This window comes from Malus domestica, chromosome 05 (genome assembly GCF_042453785.1).
Source record: "Malus domestica chromosome 05, GDT2T_hap1".
NCBI lineage: Eukaryota > Viridiplantae > Streptophyta > Magnoliopsida > Rosales > Rosaceae > Malus > Malus domestica.
In genome coordinates, this window is record NC_091665.1 from 10,313,868 (window position 1) to 10,317,423 (window position 3,556).

General features: G+C 43.2%; 1 long non-coding RNA gene across 1 annotated transcript; it reads left to right on the forward strand.

Annotated features, from left to right (window-relative positions):
- Positions 1–2,533: 2,533 nt before the first annotated feature.
- LOC114825207 (uncharacterized) lies at positions 2,534–3,230 on the forward strand. The gene is made up of 2 exons (XR_003773863.2): positions 2,534–2,791; positions 2,883–3,230. It is a non-coding gene; the product is annotated as an uncharacterized lncRNA (long non-coding RNA).
- Positions 3,231–3,556: the final 326 nt, after the last annotated feature.

A 3,556-nucleotide genomic window follows, 5' to 3' on the forward strand; every position in this document is an offset into this window, starting at 1 on the left:
TAACACACAAAAAAAAAAAAAAACCCATTGCTTAATCAAATTACTACATAAATAAATATATATAGCCCATATATATCCCATATAAATAAATATATGGCCCCATATAGAGCCCAAAAGAAAAGATATAGCCCCTCATTGGGAGAGATTTTTTATAAAGTCCCAAAGATTCCTCGGAGCTCTAAAATTACTACTTTTCCAACCTCATATAGAGCCCCTCACTAGGGATGCTCAACAATGATAAATAGAAAACACTCTATTGTGGGATTAACATTCACCATGTCTATCACATCCCAACCCGGGCCGTCACTACATCTCGGGTTCGACTTCACCGTAACACGATATTGTCCACTTTGGGCCCCGACCACGCCCTCATGGTTTTGTTTCTGGGAACTCACATGAGAACTTCCCAGTGGGTCACCCATCATGGGATTGCTCTCGTGCGAACTCGCTTAACTTCAGAGTTCCTACGGAACCCGAAGCCAGTGAGCTCCCAGAAAGCCTCGTGTTAGGTAGAGATGGGAATATACATATAAGGCTTACAGTATCCACTCCCTTGAGCGATGTGGGATGTTACAATCCACCCCCCTTAAGGGACTGACGTCCTCATCGGCACACATCTAGCCAGGGATTGGCTCTGATACCAAATTGTCACATCCTGGCCCAGGCCGCCACCACATCCCGGGCTCGACTCCACCGTAACACGATATTGTCCGCTTTGGGCCCCGACCATGCCCTCATGGTTTTGTTTCTGGGAACTCACACGAGAACTTCCCAGTAGATCACCCATCATGGGATTGCTCTCGCACGAACTCGTTTAACTTCAGAGTTCCTACGGAACCCGAAGCCATTGAGCTCCCAAAAGGCATCATGCTAGGTAGAGATGGGAATATACATATAAGGCTTACAGGATCCACTCCCCTAGGTGATGTGGGATATTACAATGTCCATTTGTTCTAACCTTTAAAATAATCTATGAATATTATCTTAAAAAGAATGATTTTTTTTAATTGACTCAAAAATTAAAAACCTAAAAAGTCTATTTCCCACCCCCAAACTTATATCACACATTGTAACATCCCACATTGCCCAGGGGAGTGGATCATGTAAGCCTTATATGTATATTCTCATCTCTACCTATCACGAGGCCTTTTGAGAGCTCACTGGCTTCGGGTTCCATCAACACTTCGAAGTTAAGCGAGTTCGCGCTAGAGCAATCCCATGATGGGTGACCCACTAGGAAGTTCTCGTGTGAGTTTCCAGAAACAAAATCGTGAGGGCATGGTCGAGCCCAAAGCGGACAATATCGTGCTACGGTGGAGTCAAGCCAGAGATGTGGTGGGGGTCCGGGTCGGGGTGTTTCAGTTTGGTATCAGAGCCAATCCATGGCCGAATGTGTGCCGAGGAGGACGTCGGGCCCCTAAGAGGGGTGGATTGTAACATCTCACATCGCCCATGGGAGTGGATCATGTAAGCATTATATGTATATTCCCATCTCTACCTAGCACGAGGCCTTTTGGGAGCTCACTGACTTCGAGTTCCATCGGAACTCCGATGTTAAGCGAGTTCGCGCGAGAGCAATCCCATGATCGGTGACCCACTGGGAAGTTCTCGTGTGAGTTCCCAGAAACAAAACCATGAGGGTGTGGTCGGGGCCTAAAGTGGACAATATCATGCTACGGTGGAGTCGAGCCCGAGATGTGGTGAGGGTCTAGGTCGAGGTGTGTCACACATTGTCCTCAAAATGTGGAAAGTAAACAAAATTAAAAAAAGATAAAATGAAATAATAAAACGAAACCTAATTGAAACATAACAAATAATTGAAAGACATAAAAGAAAAATAAAACGGCAAAAACAAAAGGAAAGGGAACAAAATAAATACATAAGGAAAGAAAAGAAAGAATTGACTGGTTTGGAAAAGGTGGACGTGGCGTCGAACAGTGACCCAGATGCAAAGAACATAGCTCATTGAAACCAAAAGATGTGGGCCCCGAAAAGACCCATGCACCTAGTGTGAAAAACAGCCCACGCTTGGCACACATGCAAGGTACATGTGTGACTGAAACCCTAAAGCTCTACTATATGACTGAAAACACAGCAAGTTCCATCACCTTTCATTTCTGAGACAAGGTTCTCAACCATCTCGAGCCCATAGCCAAACTGCTCTCTATCTCTCCATATCTCCCATTTTTTATTGTGGTTAGAAACCCTGAGCCTCTCTAATCCTAAATAAAAGACCATAGTGGCGAGATGGTTGACTTTTGTTGACCGTCATTTCGTGATGAGTATGAGCTATTATTTTACCAAAATCGAAATCAGAGTTATGATGGAGGTTTAACGGAACTACGAATCCAAAAAATACTATTTTATATTTTATATATTTTTCATAATTATTATATTAGTATTTTAATAATTTTGGTGGGATATTTTTAATATCTTATTAATATTTATGGCTCTGTGGGGCCTACACCTCTCCCAAACTCTCGACTTCTCTCTCGCCACTTGTTCTCTTCCTTTATCTCTCATTCCTCTCCCTTTTAGTTCTCTCTCCCTCATCTTTCCCGTATCTCTCCCTAGTAACAACAATAACAACGATTACCATCACCGCCACTCTTCCTCCGATAAACCACCCAGACCACCATCCTTCCTCGTCTTCAACCCACCACGAGCAAAAAACCACTTTAAACACTTGGTTTGGGCTACCACCCCGAGAACCCAGCTACTGCCATCAAGCTAAGGAGCTCCGACGAGGAGCTATGGTTTCCCGATGAAGATCTCGTCAATTCCAGTGAAGGTAGCGTTTAAAAACCCTTTAAAACCTAGTAGATCGTGTTTTGGTGTACCTTTGGAGTAGTTTTGAGAAGAATGACAATGTTTAAATGCAGAAACCATGTGGGGATGCTTTTCCCCAGTTTTTCGACAAAGAACTCGAGCTTTGCAGGCCATTTTTGGCCAACTCTGGCCACGACTCGACTTCTTTTTGGTTCGAATCTCTTCTCATTCTGAGCTTCATTTCCATAGGTAAAATGTAAATTTTGGTTAAGAATCAGGCTCGAACGAAGCTCGAGATGTATCCCGACCAAACTAGCCAGTTCCGACTTTCTTCCTTGCAGAAATCGATGACCATACCCATGACTAGGAACGGGTCGACCCGACCCAAAAAAAACCCGGATTCGGATTCGACCAGGCCCTTTTTCTAAATGGATTTGGAATATATTCCTTGTGTTGACTTTTTTGAAATTTTGTTGGAAACCCTCCCAGGCTAATTTTGACGTCTCGAGTTTGTTTTTTACATCCATTTAGTAAAATTCTGAAATGTTAACATAGTTGATCGCCAAGGCAGTTCGGTTGACTTTTAGGATAGACCGTTGACTTTTTACAAAAATTGTCCGGGACCCTTATTCACGTATTTCGACGCTCTGAATCCAAATCCTCACTCCATTTTTCCAAATGTAATCGTTTTAGTTTTACTAATGGGTCTCAATATTATGCTTACGTATGATTACTATCAGAGACTCCGGCTTCCCTCGTTTGAGTAGCTACGACTTCACAAGTATCT